Source organism: Otolemur garnettii, unplaced genomic scaffold (assembly GCF_000181295.1).
Source record: "Otolemur garnettii isolate 467f Iridium unplaced genomic scaffold, OtoGar3 scaffold00073, whole genome shotgun sequence".
In the NCBI taxonomy this organism is placed as follows: Eukaryota; Metazoa; Chordata; class Mammalia; order Primates; family Galagidae; genus Otolemur; species Otolemur garnettii.
Window position 1 is genome coordinate 4,178,883 of NW_003852468.1, and position 17,539 is coordinate 4,196,421.

A 17,539-nucleotide genomic window follows, 5' to 3' on the forward strand; every position below is an offset into this window, starting at 1 on the left:
CTACAAAAAATAAGAAAAATTAGCTGGGTATGATGTCACGAACCTGTCGCCTTAGCTACTTGGGAGGCTGAGCAGGAGGATCACTTAAGCCCACAAATTGGAGGTTGCAGTGAGCTACGATGGCACTACCACATTCCAGCCTAGGCAACAGAGTGAGACATTGTCTCTAAAAAACAAAAAGAAGGAAAAGCAACTACTTCAGAGAAAATATGTCTGTTATCAACTGACCTGCAAAACTGACCATGACTTATGGTTGGCAAAATGATTCTATTTTTGGTAAAAATAAACAACAGACATTTATATGTGCATTTTCATATGCCTAGAAAAATAGTCTGAAAGGATACTCGTAGAAAGTAGTGTAGCAGGAAACCTACGCAGACAGAAGACTCCAGGCACCAGTTGATTAGAGGAAGCGGGTTTATTCGGCTGGGGGTACTCGGAACACCAGCGTGTTTCGCAAACCGAGCCCCCTGACTCAATCTCTTGCCTCTCTTTTATCCACCTTTCAGGATGGGAGTGCACGTCAGGGTCATAAGACAGAGAGTGAGGGTCACAAAATAAAGAATGAGACATAACATTATAGATTACAATCTAGGCCCCAAGTATGTCAGGGGAGAAACATGCAGACAACGGAAACGCCTGCGGCTTGGCTGAGGCCTACACAGGGTGGCCAGGACAGACTTTCCTGAACTGCTTTTTACTTTTCTCACCTCAGTAGAAGTGGAAGAGGTGGAGTAGACTTTCATATTTTACTCTGTATAATTCCATATTGTTTTAGTTTTTTTTTTATAACGGTAGGAATTCAGGGTGAGGCAGAGAGCATACTTTTTCTGCTCATTGCCCTTTCAAACATAGAACAGAGAAGGTGACAACAATAATTACAGTAACAGTCATATAGCACCTACCATGTGCTGTCTTATGAATCTTACATATGTTGATCTGATTTTCATATAAATGCTATGAGATAAGCACTATTTTTATCCCCATATTGCAGATAAGGAGACAGAAGCATAGAAAGGGTAATCAGCCTGCCCAGGAGTGGTGAACCAGGTAATCAGGCAACCAGGGGTGGAGCTGGGATCGGATCTAGGCATCTTGGCTCCAGCACCTACACCTACCTTGGGTCCTATGTTCTATTGATTAATTGATGGAATGTACAAATGAGTGGATGAATGAATGCTGGAAAAAAAATAATTTTCTGCCTAAGTCTCCAATAAGTAGAATGATCAATAAGCCAGGAAAACTCATTCCCAGAAGATTCTGCTTAATCAAGGTTTTATAATTTATCTTTCATTGCAAGATAATGGGCTGTTTATACTCAGAGCCTTCCAAATGCGGAAAAGTCACTGATGTTAACAGTTGTTGATGGGTGACTGGGAAAGGCTGAACATTTTAATTTAAAGTAAGTGAAAGAATTAATTGCCAGCAAATTAAAAGACTTTATCTGCCATTCCTCTGGCTCCTCAATCTTCTGCCTTCCACCTGGAACAATAACAAGGGCATTGTGAGCACTGGCACAATGGGCTGGCTTTCCTTTCCAAACTGCCTGGTTTTCCGGTTTCTGGAATTTCTTCTCTGTTCTTACATCTGGTGACATGGAAATGTAGGAAAGAATTCTACAGTCCAGAAGCACATCTCCCTTAAGGGACCAATGAGACACCTCCCTCAGGGAAAAAGGCCAAAGAACAGACCCCCCACTGCTGTAGTGAAGGAATTAGATTTCATCCAGAAATCTACTCTTCATCTGGCGGAGTTCCTGGCACACAGTAGGGGTTTCACATAGGTCAGGCTATTCTAACTGGCAGATCAGTAGGAATTTTGATGATACAGAGGAAGTTTAGGAAAAATAATAAGTAGTCCTTTATTTTAAAAAGTATTTTCTAAATTTAAAATAATATTCATTTGCATCTACTATGTGCAAGGCACTGTAGGAGACAGAGGTGAATGCAAAATAGTCCCCAGTTTTAAGTAGCTTCAAGTCTGATAAACACACACAGGTCAGTGGTGGAAATTTAGAATGACAGAATTCAGTAAATTTGAAGTCAAGGAAAAGTAGTAGCTCCCTTTGTCTTTTAGCCCTAACGTACAACTCACGAGTAATTTTGTGGGCATGTGAAATGTGTATATGTGCCTAAAATGCATTTTTGTTCTACATAGGGAACAAATAGAATCACTTCCCTGGGATAATTGAAGGTGACTTTCTGGCAGAGTTGGGGTTGGTTTATCTAGGCACAGTTGAGTTGAGAGTAGGTCTGTAGACAAGCATACTCCCATGTGAAGTCAGAAGAAAATTTCACACACGCACACACACAGACATGTCAGCCTGTTTGATGGACAAATAAAATTTTGGGGTTGAAAAAGGGAGAGGAGTACTTAAATGAACAATTGTTCCAGCTCCCTGATCCTTAAAGGTCTTCATGGAAAGGGCATAGAGGTTATAGAGCATTAAATGACTGAGCTTTAAAAAACTGCAGAATCATGACAGTTCCTAGCTTTCACAGATTGGGAATGTTGCAATTCTCAGTTTGTTTCCAATTAGAAATGTTAATGCCTTGTCACATCCAGTTGGTATAAGCAAGGGATTGGTTCTAGGATATTCCCACAAACCAAAACCTACACATTTACATTGGCCCTGTAGAACCCACATATACAAAAATATGGCCCTTCACATACATGGGTGTCCCATCCTGGGAATGCTACATTTTCCATCCACATTTGGTTGAAAAAGTCAAACCTATGTTGTTAAAGGGTCAACTGTATTTTTCATGAATCTTTGAGTCTCTGGGAAGATAGCATGGTACAGTGTAGCAGTAAGAAGAGCAAGCCTTGATGTCAGCCAGGGTTTGAAACTTGTCAACTGTGTTACTCTGGACAAGAAAAGCTTATGTGGACGATAATATAGACAAAGGGTGAATGTCAAGATTAAATGGGACAATATATAGAAAATACCTGGCCCAATAACAGTACCTGATAACTGCTAGCTCAGGGGTAGGGTACCTGTGGCCTTCTAGGTCCTTAAGTATGGTCTTTTAACCACACTTTTAACCACATTTAGTCTGTAAAATCCAAATTTATAGAAAAAATCCTTTTATTAATACATTTTGTTTGTATTTCATATATTTCTTTTATTTTTAAAATGAACATGTTTAAAATGAAAGAGGAAAATAAGTTTCAACAAAATAACCCTCCTGGATTGAGCAGCACAATTAGAACATCACAAGCCATAAAGGCTAAACTGATGGCTGCTACGTTCATGATTTAGTACGAAATTACCCACCACTACAAGAGCTGGTTGGTGAGAGTTTATGGGGATCAAGTACACCGGTCTATTATTAGCTTTTAACAACAGTGTGGGATTTGTGAATAGTTGCATAGCTTGACAATATTTTTTAATTCTGTCTGCTCAATCATCCAGCATGTCAAAGAAGACCAACAGAAAGCTGGAGGAAGAAAACATAATTTTTTTTCTTTCTTTTTTTGTTTTGGCTGGGGCCAGGTTTGAACTCAACACCTCTGGTATATGGGGCCAGCACCCTACTCCTTTGAGCCACAGGCGCCACCAGAAAACAGAATTTTAAATGAGGATTGGGAATTGTAATATTATCTTGTTTCTACCAAAGATAAGATGATTTGCTTACGTTATGATACTGCAATATCAACATTAAATATATTCAATGCTCATTATAACATTATAATTCTCATAAATACCACAAATATTTTAAATTAGAGGGAAAGGCATGTATTACAGAAATTAAAAGACAAAAAGTAAGCAAAGACAATTCTTTCAAGCTCAATAAGACTCGAAATGATGCCAATGAAGCAACTTATAATCTAATTTATACTTGGGAAAAAGGAAAGCTATTCAGTGATGTAGAAATTGGAAAGAATGCATTGTTAAAATTGTAGGATGTTTAGACCCTGATAATGTTTCAAAGTACAACCAACTGCCCCTTTCAAGGAAACACATAAACTGATTGGCAGCATGAATCATTCTTCATCTTAACAGAAAAAGTTCATGCAATACCTCAAAAGAAAATACATATTATTCAATCACTTTGATAAATCAACTGATACTACTCACTTGGCACAGGTTTTATACTTCATTTAGGTCATAACAAGATTTTTTTGCTACAAAGAAGTTATTTGCTTTGGGAACTCTTGGGAACAGAATGCAGGGAATAGTTATCTTCAACAACTTTCAAGTGTCATGAAGTTGGACTGAATTTGGTAAATTTAGTGGGTGTATATACATAGGGTGCACCTTCCATGACAGGAAAACAGGAAGGGTTTATTGCACAGATAAAATAAATTTTCTATCCAGATATTACCAGATCCAGATGGTCTCGTTTCTTTTTATTGGTCTTGCATCAGCAAAATCTTTGTGTTAAATCTCCTATTTTAAGTGACATTTGCAACAAATTATAAGTATTGTTAACTATATTCATGCAAATACAACACAGAATTGTCAGTTTTACAATGTGCGAAAGTTGAACGAAAACATATTCAGTGTGGATTTGCCATATCATTTAAAGTGCATTGGCTATTGCAGAGATAGGTTTCAGCCAAATTTTATTGCTGCAGGAGCAGATAGTTAAACAGTATGAAAAATAGAATCAGCAATGTGAAATATTGAAAGAAGATTTATATAGGAATGCAGTATTTCTGTGTGATATCATGTCAAATCAAAATGACTTGAATATTTCTTTGACAGTAAAACCAAGTCCTCATACGATATGTGGCAAGAAAGACTTAGCATTTTGAGAAAAAGCTATCTTTTCCCAAATACTTCTTCAAAAGCAAATTTTGGATGAACATCTTCTCCAGTTAGCAAAGGTCACTGATGAGCAGGATGTTACTCATATAGGCTATCATTTGAGAATACCCAGACGTATTAATTGGAGAACACAATGAAAGTTTCACCGACTTTGAGAATCAAGACATCACACTCAAATTAGCATTTCAACCTCACCTAGGCATCACCAAGGCACTTGAAGAACTACAGATGGAATAGATTGAGCACTCAGAAGATGACATTTTAAAGTCAGTGTTTGTTACTAAGAAAAATCCAGTTGAAATGTGGAAAAATGCAGTAGAATATCCATGCTTTCGGCAATATGCCTGAGAAATGCTTTCTCGCTCTTCAACCACTTATTGCCATAAATCTTCATTTTTCTACCTAACCCAAATCAAGACATCCTTAAGGTCACAAGTGACTGATACCCATTTAAAGGATCAGCTGAAACTGTGGACCTCCATGCTGCAACCGAATAATCAAATGCTTTCCAACAAAAGCACACACAACAAAGTCCTTGGAAGGTCACTTAACTATAAAATTAACAAGATGTTTTCATTTTTTTGAAATTATGAAGTATATAGTAGTTACATTTTTATAAAATAGATGTACCTTTTAAAATATATCTAACTGAAGTTTCTTAAATGAAGTCTTATTTGATTATAGCTAAATTAATGCAGCCTTCCAACATGAAAAGGTTCTTCACCCCTGCACTCGATCTTATTTATGCTAACTATTTTTGTACCCATTAACCAATCCCTTTTTATCCCCCACTTTCCACTACTCTTTCCAGCCTCTACCTCTATGAGATCAATTTCTTAGCTCCTACATACAAATGAGAACGCGTGATATTGGTCTTTCTGTGCTTGGCTTATTTCCCTGAAGATAATGCCCTCCAGCTCTATCTATGTTGCTGCAAATGACCTGTTTTCATGGCTAAGTTGATGGACAGTTAGGTTGACTCCTTACCTTGGTTATTGTGGATAGTGCTGAATGGATATGGGCGTGTACATATATATTTCTTTTCTTTTTGATATATACCCAGCCATAGGATTACTGAAGTCATACGGTAGTTCTATTTTTAGTATTTTGAGAAACCTCTGTTTTGTTTTCCACACTGGTTGTACTAATTTACATTCCTACCAATTGAGTACCAGGCTTCTCCTTTCTCCACATCCTCACCAGCATTCGTTACTGCCTGTCTTTTGTATAAAATCCATTTAACTGGAGCTGACATGATATCTCATTGTGGTTCTGATTTGCATTTCTCTGATGATTAGTGATGTTGAGCATTTTTTTCATGTATCTGTTAGCCACTTGGATGTCTTCTTTTAAGAATTATCTATTCAAATCTTTTGCCCATTTTGCCCATAAATAGGATTATTTTTTTTCTTATTGAGTTGTTTGAGCTCCTTATATATTCTGGTGCTCTTTTTCTTATTGTACAAGCCTTTAAACTACAAGGACATTAAACATGGCCTGTAATAGGAATTGCAAACACCTGCTCCCAATTTGTTATTTGTCTCCAGACTTTGTTCAAGTAGTTTTTGCCAAGCAAAGATTTTGATGTTTATATTCTTTCCTGTGTGCCTTCTAGATTTTGTCTCATAGTTAGGCCTTCCCCAATCTGAATTTATACAGGAACTTACCCTCGGGACTGACTTCTTACATTTAACAGTTGATTCATTTGGAACGGATCCCAGTATAGTGCATGAGGCATGGATCCAACTTTATTATTTTCCAAATGGACCCACAGTTGTTCCAACACTATTTTTTGGCTAGTCTATCATTTTCCCCTCTGATCTGAAAGGGCGACTCTATCATAAATCCCTGTATGTACTGGTCTAGTTATGAATTCTTAATTCTGTTCTGTTGATCTGTCAAATAACAGAAAATTTAAAACTGTATAATTCACTAAGATATCAACCAATACAGAAATTATCCTAAACAACAGAGAAATTTAGGAAATGAAAATGATATCAAACTGGGCCTTCCACAGGGATACTTACTTTTCACAATTTCAGTGTGAGTCTGAGGAGTGAAGCAAGGATGGAGGTCAGAAGGCTGCACCCCACGTGGTCTAAATCAAACAATCAGAGGATTCTCCTGGCTTTTCTGTGTTCCCCACGTGATCCTGCCCCTCCAATCATAGATCTTTGTCTCAGGATTGAGCTTCTGACCCAGCATACAGCCAATCAGAGACCTTCTCAGGAATTTCTGAGCTTGAGACCAGTTCCTAGTGGAGGGAACTATAAAACATAAACCTTGACTGGGGTTCCTTCTGCGTGAGATAGCCAGGCAGGAGTGAAAGGATAAAACAAGAGGACGAGACAGACACAATACCAAAGAGGACGAAACAAAGACAGAATCCCACTCTGCAATAAGGGATGAACTACAGATGCCCACGACAACATGAACTAGACAAGAATAAATACATCCTGGATGACCCCATTCACACGAAACTCTTGGAAATGAGAGCTAATTTGTAGTGGCAGAGGTCACATCAGTCACTGTTGGGAAGGGGGTAGAGCAGAGGGGAGGCAGAGGATGGGGGAGGCACAAGACACACCGGGGCGACCTGGCGGGTGATGGATGAGTTCCCTGCCCTGACCATGGAGGCGGTTTCCAGGGTGTGTACATGTTTCAGAACTTAGCAGATGGCACGCTCTAAATGTGCCAGTTCATTTTATCAAGTCAAAGATACCACAACAAAGCTGTTCTCAAAAAGTCCAAGATGAGGGGAGCTCACAGAAAGAAGCGGAAGCGCGGGGGCGGATGAAGGGGGGCGGCGGGAGGAGGGTCACTTCCGGCTGCACTTGGCCTCAAGCTCTAGATGGTCCCGCTGCACCTTGGTGTGGCTTCTTAACCCAGACTTAGGTTCGGAGGATAATGTATTTACCATTTTGCCCAAGCTGGATTTCTGTCCTTTGCAAAGAGGGCAAAGGAACCATACCCACACCCTTCCTGAAAAATAGTCCTGGGAGAGTAGTTTGGCCCCTCTCCTTTCTCTCACGACCCGGGCATCACCGGGCACCACCCATCCCGCCTCCACGTGTGCCAGCCTCGGTTGTCTCCCACCCAGACGTGCTGAGAGCGCAGGCTCCCGGCTTCCTCCACTAAGGCTCTGCTAAGGCCTCTCAGCCGGCCTCTCCCTGCGCTTCTAGTGGCCCTGTGGTCCCAAAGTTACACGTTTAAAGCGCAGATACCATCCTTTCATCTCCTTTCTCAAAACAACAATATCAACAACTGGTGACCGTTTAACTTGGTGCCTCCCAGCCTGGCCCCAGCGGCCCCCTGCAGAGATTCTCAGCAGACCCAACACCCCCCCACACACACACACATTTGCCCTTGAGAGCTTCTATCCTGTTTGTCCGCCTGACAAACTTCCAGCATACTTAAAGGTCCCTCGGATGTTGCCTTTTTATATCTTTATTTGGCTCTCTTAGGCTGAATTAATTGTCCCTTCATCCGCGTTGCCGTAGTTCTTATCATCTCTGTTGAGATTAATGAGTCTGTCTTGCCCACAAGATGATAAACTTCTGAAGGGCAGAAAGTATGTCTTATTCATCTTCATATCGCTAGAAACCAGCGTAGTTCACAAAAATGTAGCAGGTGCTTAATTAATGTCTGTTTAATTGATTTCAATAGAGGGAGCGGAAATAGATCAATGATTGTCAAGCCTTCTTGAATTCTCCTTACTGCGACTCTTTTTTAAAACGAGAGATCATAGCCCAGCGTTATGGCAGGCGCCTGCAGTCCCAGCTACTAGGGAGGCTGGGGCAAGAGAATCGCCTAAACCCAGGAGTTGGAGGTTGCTGTGAGTTATCACGCCACAGTGCTCTACCGAGGGCAATAAAGTGAAACACTGTCTCTTAAAAAAAAAAAAAGAAGAAGATCATAAGGAATCTCAATACATAAATTTGCTAAAGGGGGAACTGATGTGGCTCAAGACTTACTTAATGCATTTGATCCAGAGGCTATTTTATCATCTGATTCTCAGTAGATTTTATCTGCATCGTGTGTATAAGAGATTCGCTTTTCTGCCACCTTCCTGTGTCTCTCCATCTTCTTCACCACCCCGTGAAAACTCCATTGGCCTCTCTCTGGTTAGAAGCACCTATAACCCTCCTGTATCAAAAGATATCCTCCAAATAACTCCTCTGTGCTACCAGAAGCGTGTTGCCCCCTGCTCACAGCTTTCCTATGTCATAAAAATTTCCCAATCATGGAAAAAAACAACACAAGGTTTTAGACAAAGAAATCTCTAACCGCAGAGAAAAGCAGTTCTCATAAAGAGGCCTTTGACTGTTTGCTCAAGTTACTAAGCTAGTTTCGGAAAAACAAGCTTAGGTACAAGAATAAGTGTGTCTCCAAAGTATTCAAGGAGGCTGGGAGGTGAGCCACCGATTAACGCATTTGCTCCACCTGCGTTTAAATGGGAGCGTCTCCTGTTTATTCTTTCTGCATGTGGAATCTTAATTTAAAATTTTGAATCTGTGGTCTTTTATTTCCAGAATACCGCTTTGTTGGAATTGATTCTGACATTGTTTTTTGTCTTTTATTATCCAGAGACACCTTGTATTAATTCTCCGTATGATTTTGTAAACAAAACTTGTTTGAAATAGAACCCAACAGGCTCTATTTATAACCCACAGGAAGCATTCAGAACATTTGTGGCACATAGAATTTACAACAAAGATAAAACTGAAGTAGTTAAGTCAGTAGGCAAAATGAGGGCATTGAACCAGATCATCTCCAAGGTCTCTTCCAACCCTGCGAGTTCATGACTTCTGGGGAGATGAGGGCTACAGTACAGACTCCGTTCAAACTATGTGAGAAATAAATTGTTCTTTGCACAAATGGATAGAACATGATGGCAACAAATCTCAGAAAGAAAATTTCAAAATTTAAATTTTTTTATTATATGTACAATTTCATTTTTGTGTGTTATTTTTCTTACTTTGTAAGAAATGACACTTGAGTGGGGTTTCAAGTGTAATTCAGCACATGGTTTGTCTACTTATATCTCTCCCATTGCTCCCAGGACCAAAAGCCAAAAAAGTTTGCAAGGCAATTGGACTAAGTAGGAAGAGGAGAGGACATTTTCCAATTGGTAATTATGCACAGAAAGAAGGGTTTTTGGTTGTTTTTTTTTTTTTTTTTGAGACAGAGTCTCATTTTGTTGCCCTGAGCAGAGTGCCATGGAATCATAGCTCACAACAAACACTAACTCTTGGGCTCAAGTGATCCTCTTGCCTCAGCCTCCCAAGTAGCTGGGCCTATAGGCACCTGCCACAGCACCTGGCTATTTTTTAGAGACAGGGTCTCACTCTTGCTCAGGCTGGTCACGAACTCCTGAGCTCAAGCAATCCTTGGCTAGGATTACAGGCATAAGCCACCTCGCCCAGCCTCAGAAAGAAGATGTTTCAAAAGTTCGTTGGTAGGAATGCAAAATGCATTTGCCCAAAGCATCAGGGTTATATGGTCAGGTTGCCAGGCTAGATTCTGAGAGCCTGCTTAACCTTAAATATAAAAAGATCATTAACATTTTTATTTTTATATATTTGCCTCATTAATAGCATCATTTTCTTGAGGGAAAAACTCCATTCTGCATTTGCAGCTGTGATGCCAGGGATATATCTCTCTCAGCTCAGTAGTAGAACAGATCTGCAATGGTGGGGACAGTGTGTGGCCAGGGATCAAGGCAGGTGGTCCCAGTCACTCACTTCATGCAAACTGTACATCTGCCTGAGAGAGGCAAAATTGTTGCAGACTGGGTAACAAGGACGAGCCACGTTGAAGGGTGGATTTCTGAGTGCCAAGTCTCCCCATTCCTATGTTTAAATCATGCTATAAATGGAATATTCTAAGAGGGTTGCTTATCTTTGGTCTCATTTAGTTTTGTGACCATGATCGAAGACTCAAAGGTTTTTTGGTTCTCTGTTATAACTAGTAAATGGTTTTCTGTCCCTTGATTATAATAAATTTGTTTTTGAAATTTATGATCATATCTAGATTGATTGTTATCACAAGTGGGTGTCGGCGCTTGGCTGTCAGTGCTTTCCTTCTAGCAGAAATGAATGAACTAAATTTTTGAATTAATATCTTGTGGGTTTCTTTCTTAACTCCTGAAAGAGAAAAAACATAGAATGATAGAGTATATTTGGAACCAAACATGAGCTCAATCATTCATTCAACAAACATTATTGAGTACCAACCATTGGGCTAAGTGCTTCAGAGTATACAAAGATAAATAAGTCACATTTTCTGAACTCATGACATTTATGAATTTGAGGAAATAGGACAGATAAATAAATAACTCTACTGTAGGTAAATTAATAAATGCCTTCAGAGATGACAGAGCTCTTTGGGTGTGGGGACGGGCACATCATATTCATCAGGGAACAGAGAGGTTTCTGGAGATATTGGCACCTAAACTGATCCTTGTCAGAGAGACAGGATCTAAAAAGTAATGAAAAGAGACTCAGAGGAGAGGGAATAGAAACTATTGATGGTTTTAAAGAAGAAAGTGACATGGGTGAGCTGTGTGGTTTAGAAAGCAGACAATATGAGCTCAGTGATTCATATAAAGTGGCGATATCTGAGCCAGGTAAGAGACCCGAGAACTATCAGAGTGCACAGGAAGCAGGATCAACAAACCTTGGGGATCCTTTGGGAGCAAGAGGTGGAAACACAGATTTAACAATCCGTAAAGATAATTATTACAATCAAAGACAGTTGTTCTCAAGCTTATCCAGCACGAGAAATACCTGAAGAGCTTTATGCAAGTTTCTACCTCCACTTCCTGGACAGAAAGATTCAGTGTTGAGCCCAGAAATCTACATTTTCAAAGTAACATTTTAGGAGGTTTGGGTAGAGGTGGCATGATGATCACACTTTGGGAATCACTGCTGTGGAAATAGAGGTTATCAAGAAGGTGTGGAGAGAACAAGAGGTTCCTGAGGATGACTTTGAAGCCCCTGCCCCCAGGTGGTGGGAAGAGGAGGAGACTCTGCCCGCTGGAGCTCTTCCCACGTGCCGCCCACCTGGATGGCACAGGTCCTGGGATAGGTGAAGGCCTTGCTGTCTTGGAGCCTACATTCTAACGAAAAATAATCTACACAAATAAACATCTAAATAAGTAACAAGGTTTTAAATAATGCCATGAAGAAAATAAAGCAGAACAAGGACTAAGGATGGTAGAGTTTGGGGGTGTAGGGGAGGAGAGAGGGGAGTGGGGGTGAAAGGGCACTTTTGGACTGAATGAGGAGAATCAGGATGTGATATCTAAATAGAAACCTGAGAAGAGGTGACCCTAAGAAGATCTGGAGGAAGAGTATTCCAGGCAGAGGAACAAAGTGAGTAGAGGTTCTGAGATGAGAAACAGTCTGTGTGGCTCAGCACCCATAGCTCAGTGAGTAGGGCGCCAGCCACATATACCAAGGCTGGTGGGTTTGAGCCAGCTCGGGCCTGCTAAACAACAATGACAACTCGAAAAAAAAAAAATAGCTGGTCATTGTGGTGGGTGCCTGTAGTCCCAGCTACTCGGGAGGCTGAAGCAAGAGAACTGCTTAAGCCCAAGAGTTGGAGGTTGCTATGAGCTATGATGCCATGGTACTCTACCAAGGGTGACATAGTGAGACTCGTCTCAAAAAAAAAAAAAAAGAAAGAAACAGTCTGTGGTGTCTGGGGCTGGAACAGAGTAAGTGGGAAGGAGGACGGTGTGAGTAGAGGGCAGGCAGAGAAGGAGCAGGAGGCGGGCATGGAGGGCAGCGTCTTGGCTGAGGTCTCAGAGCCCATGGCAAGAGTCTTGGAATTTACTCCCAGGTGTGCTGGGGACCTCATTGCAGGTTCTGAGGTGAGTGACATAATCTGACTTGCTCTTGAAAGGACCATCTTGCTGCTGTGGACCATTGAGAACAAGTGTGGAGCAGGGAACCAGCCAACAGGCCATGGAGCTGGTGCTGGCAGGAGGTCACGGTGCTCGGGTTGTGGAGGGGAGCAGGAGAGGTGGTGAGAGACGGGCAAGCCTGACATGAGTTTTGAAGGCAACAGGTGGTATAACTAGGTTATGGGAAATTTCTAGGTTTTTCTTTTTTTGTTTCAATGGAAGAATGAAAGAATGGAAGAATGAACATTTAAGAAACAAAGATAATGTAGTAAGATAAAAGCCAAAGGAAACGAGGTCTTAAATCTTACTGGTCTTGGTATTTCTCATGCCTCACACCGTGATGGCACATAGCATGCTCTTAACAAATGTCGTTTGAATGAATTATTGAATAGCTCAATGCTACAGAAAAGCTACAACAGTGAGGACTGGAGAAAACCCCCAGACAGTGTAATTAAGAGGCTGCTGGCAGCCAGGTGGGTGGTGGTATTATTGACTAGATGAGAGACACAAGGGAAGCTGCCGTTTTGGAGCCAGAAGACAGTAGTGCACACAGGCAGCTAGGAAGGTCAATGGTAGAGAAGGACCTCAGCAGGGCTGAGCTGATACAGACGAAGGAAAGGAAGAGCTCGTGCCTAGGGTGGCAACTGAGAACAAGTGAATGACGTCTGACACCCAGAAGTCGCCCCATAATTAAGCTCTAAGAGATTCTTTACGTTCTCTTATGGGGGCGTGTGTGTGTGTCTGCACATCTGTGGGGGTTTGGACCCACGAGAGTGGTGTTTCTTGAAAGGAAAGAGTGTTCGTGTCTCTGACGACGTACATTTGTGCCAGTGGTCACAATTTCTTGCACAACTCTCTCCCATCCTTCCCACCTGCCCTTTTTCCTTCCCTCTTTCTCTACATTTTTTCCTGCTTGTTTTTTCATTAATAATTTTCATATTGAACACGTTGAAGGATGTATTGGTTGAATAACACACTATTAAAATTAATTTCAACTGCTTCTTTTTACTTATTTAAAGTGGTTGCAAGAAAATTTGAAATCACAAAGGTGGTACGTGCCTTGTGTTGTCTTCCTGGGGGCCAGGGGCGCTGCTCTACAGCTCCCAAGCCATGTGCCGCCTGTTTTTAAAGACCTTCAATCAGCCGAGTATGGTGGCTCTTGCCTGTAATCCTTGCATTCTGGGAGGTTGAAGTGGGAGGATCCCCTTGAGCTCAGGAGTTCGAAACCAGCTTGAGCAAGAGCAAGAGCCATCTCTGCTAAAAACAGAAAAATCATCCAGGTGCTGTGGCTGCTGCTTGGGAGGCTGAGGCAGGAGGATGGCTTGAACCCAAGAGTTTGAGGTTGTTGTGAGCTATGATGCCACAGCAGTCTACCTAGGACAAAACAATGAGACTGTGTCTTAAAAAAAAATTTTTAAAAGACCTTCAATCAATCAATGAGCTAGAATATTCTCTTCGAAAGAGAGTCTGATTTAAATATCCTGGCAGGCAAGAAAGGAATAAAGGAATTCTGATCAATGTCACATACTTTAACAAAGCCCAAGAGAAGATTTTTTTGAACGTCCAAGCTGAATTGCTGTCCCGAAATGTGTTTCAAGAACCTGAAGCTACTTTCTAACCACTAGTTCGGTGGACTGCCCTTTGAGGAAGTGTTTCTAAGTATTTCTAACCTTGGGTTTCCTTTTGTCTGGAAACTATTAATATTTTGGTCTGATAATAGGGTGGCAAAAGGCTTGTCCCATTCCAATCAATAGCATCTTTTATCACTTGACAGATAAAAATCTTAAAGTAGTTTGTATGCATATAACGTTTTGTCTTTTTCAGAGTAGCCCACTAAACTGAGTCCAAGTATCTCATAAAATAAGGCGATATTCCAAGTTTCTGTTGTTATAAAACTATCTTTAAGTAAACATATCGTGAAGACTTTTTGTCTTGACACAACAAACTATCATTGTAGTGTAATTTCCTGAATTTTAGCAAATGCCATATGTAACAGAGTAATACCTTTTAATTGGTCAATCTGTCTATTCTATGCAAACTTAGAACAGCACAGGTAAATATCACAGCAACAAGTGCCCCACTTGTTTTTAAAGACCTTATGTGCACAAGTTTTTGTTTGCACCTATTGTCAGTTTGGGGTGGTCTATACAAAGAAGTAGAATTGCTGGGTCATAAGGAAATTTTATGCCTAAGTTATTGAGGAACTGTTAATCATTAATACATCCTCTCTGAATATTTTTTTGAACTGTCCTTTCTGTTTCCATCCAAGTTATCCCTAATATGTATTCCCACTATTTCCAATTTACACATCTTTCCTAGAACTTAAACTTGAGTTTAATAACCACATATTAGCTACCTCCGATCTTTAGATTATAAATCCCTTAGAAGTGGGATCCAAGGCTTATTGTTCCTTGTGTTGTCTTCCCAACCCTGTTAACCTTTGGCAAACAGTAAGCCCCCAGTAAATCTTTACTGGGCAAAAAAAAAAAAAGACTATTATGGGTGCAAAAAAGACTCAGCTTCAAGCAGTGTGACTTTCCATTTGAGAAACCAAGAACTTGAGATGCTATGGAGTGGTAATTGCTGTTTTTAACTATAATTGCTGGGGCTATGCTGGCACACCAAGGTTGCTATTATATTTATTTAGACAAGAAAGAGAGGGTGTGTGTGTGTATATGTGTGGGGTAAGGGAGGCTGTATGTGGAACGCTACAGCTTTTCGACAGTAAGCTACATTTGTAAAATCTGTCCACCAGCCAAGTGACCTCAACCAATGTGGGAGGAACATCTCAGAACTTGATCTTCAAACAAGCTTTAGTTGCTGGGCTTCCAGCTGCTATGTTGAGGTCTGAAAATGCTGCGTTTTATAAGCCATAGTTCTGCCTCAAAAGGCTAGAATTTTTGGCAATCTTGCAACATCACAAGGGTTTTAATTAAATTGCTTTCAACAGAGCTATATATAATGGGTCATAAGACAACATGTTGAATTAACGCAAAGAATTTCCTAATGGAGTGAAAACAAATGGGAGGTGGCTTCTCTTGTGAGCTTCCTGTAATTGGAACTACCAATCTGAGACGTCGCGTGAGGGCTCCCTGGTGGAATCCCTTCTGCCTCTGAGTCAGCACACAAGATGAAATACTGGAAAAGGGTTGATTTTGCAAGTGCATAATAGCTGTGGGTCAGCCAGAGAAGTTAAGGCATTGCTTCTGCTTGCTAAGGACTTATAATCTAGCTGCAGACGTGAGAGAGGGACACAAAAGACCATTACAGATGTGGGTAGCACGTAAGAAAACTAGAGGAATAGTATAAACAATCAGTGGACTGGAGGGTGGGGAGAGCGCTCACCGCAGGCTTGGGTGGGAAGAGAGATGCTCCTTGAGCAGGTCCTCGAAGTATAGGGAAGTCCATTCCGACGGGCAGAGAGGTCATGTGTCAAGTGAGGAGTGTGGGGCTGATCAAGAACACACAAAGACAAGTAAACTGGTCTGAATGGAGCAAGATGTTCAACACAGGCACACAGGAGAATGGCACAAGCAAACTGGGAGTCAGATTCCAAAGAGCTCTGATAACAGAAGTAAGCCCAGACTGTCCTGTAGGGAGTGAGAAGCCATCTGGGCTTCTGAGCAGGAGAGTGACCCACTGACGGCTATATTTGTGGAAGAATCATCACATGAGGTTTTACAGACTGGCTAAAAGGGAGAAAATAATGGGAAGGAGAACAAAGTTAAAAGACTACGGAGGCGGTTCCGTCAAAAACAGAGAGCTTGGGCTAGAGCAGCAGAGATGGGGTCTGAAGAAGGTGGGAGTGGAGGCAGATTCCATAAACAAAGCTGGGTTTTCTTTAGTTTTAGATAAGTATTGTTAAGCTTTGGGTATTACTTTTGATTTATCTGTTGGACATCAGCACCCATGTAGCTGAACATTCAACAAGGACCTCAAGCAGCTGACCAGCACTCAGTCATGGGACCACTCTCATTTGTGGCCTTGTCCCAGCCTCTCATGGGTCTGAGTGGTGGCCTGGTCATCTGAGCACATTTCCAGTGGATTCGTTGCAGTGTGAGTTCTCTGTGGGTGGGGGTCTCTGTGCTATCCCAAGTGCCTGGAATAGTGCCCGGCATCCAGCCAGTACAGTGAATGTTATAGAAAGTTATTTCACACTCTCTTCTTTCTTTGAGCCTCAAGGTTTTTCACCACAATTCATACTCAGCTGTTAGCCTTGCTCCTTATTTCACTGTAAAAATGGAATTAATCTCAAAAGAACATCTATATACACTCCCACAGTAAAGTCAACCAGCCCACTTGCAACCTCACCCATACTGGCTCCTGCCCACTTAGCACAAGGCCAGCCTGTCCCAGCTGCCATCTAAGGCTACCCCTCCCACCTGTGCACTGGACCCAATCCCTCCTGCCTGTTGATCTTTCTCTCACCTGCTTCATCACTTTTTTTTTCTCAACTGGATAATTCCAATCAGCACATGGAGAGGTTGTACAGGAGGCCCTGAGGTGGAGAAGCATGTGCCCAGGGTGTGGGCAGGACATGGGCACAGAACCACCCACAGAGCTGCCTTTTGGTGGGCCCCGGACACCCAGAGTGTCCACTGACGGAGTTTACTGGAGTTCACCCGCTGTGTGTTCTATGTCTGACACCTGGTAGGTGCTTGATAAATATTCACTAAAGAATATTATCTCCTCAAAAAAAAAAATGGCCGGCGTTGTGGCGGGCGCCTGTGGTCCCAGCTACTTGGGAGGTGGAGGCAGGAGATTCGCTTGGGCCCAGGAGTTGGAGGTTGCCGTGAGCTGTAATGCATGACACTCTACCCAGGGGGACAGCTTGAGGCTCTGTCTCAAAAAAAAAA